Raw genomic sequence first — 255 nt, 5'->3', positions numbered from 1 at the left:
GCGTGGAAGGCAGAAAGCACCGCGGTCCGGACTCGGCAGCCTTTTCGCACCCTGAGGTTCGTGACCTGCCTCGTCGCTGAGTCTCCTTCAAGTCCCACAGCTGCGGGTCCCTGGGCGTGGCCTGCGGGTGACCTCAGGAGCTGGCCGGTATCTACACCTGCTGGAACCAGGAGGTGACCCCGCCGCGTCACACCTGCCCGCACTCACAGCCCACGACGGCGCGTGCAGCTGCTCACTGGGCGCGGGGTGGCAGGA

Source organism: Tupaia chinensis, unplaced genomic scaffold (genome assembly GCF_000334495.1).
Source record: "Tupaia chinensis unplaced genomic scaffold, TupChi_1.0 Scaffold000355_1, whole genome shotgun sequence".
In the NCBI taxonomy this organism is placed as follows: domain Eukaryota; kingdom Metazoa; phylum Chordata; class Mammalia; order Scandentia; family Tupaiidae; genus Tupaia; species Tupaia belangeri.
The sequence above is the reverse complement of the archived record's forward strand: the minus strand, read 5'-3'. Positions refer to the sequence as shown.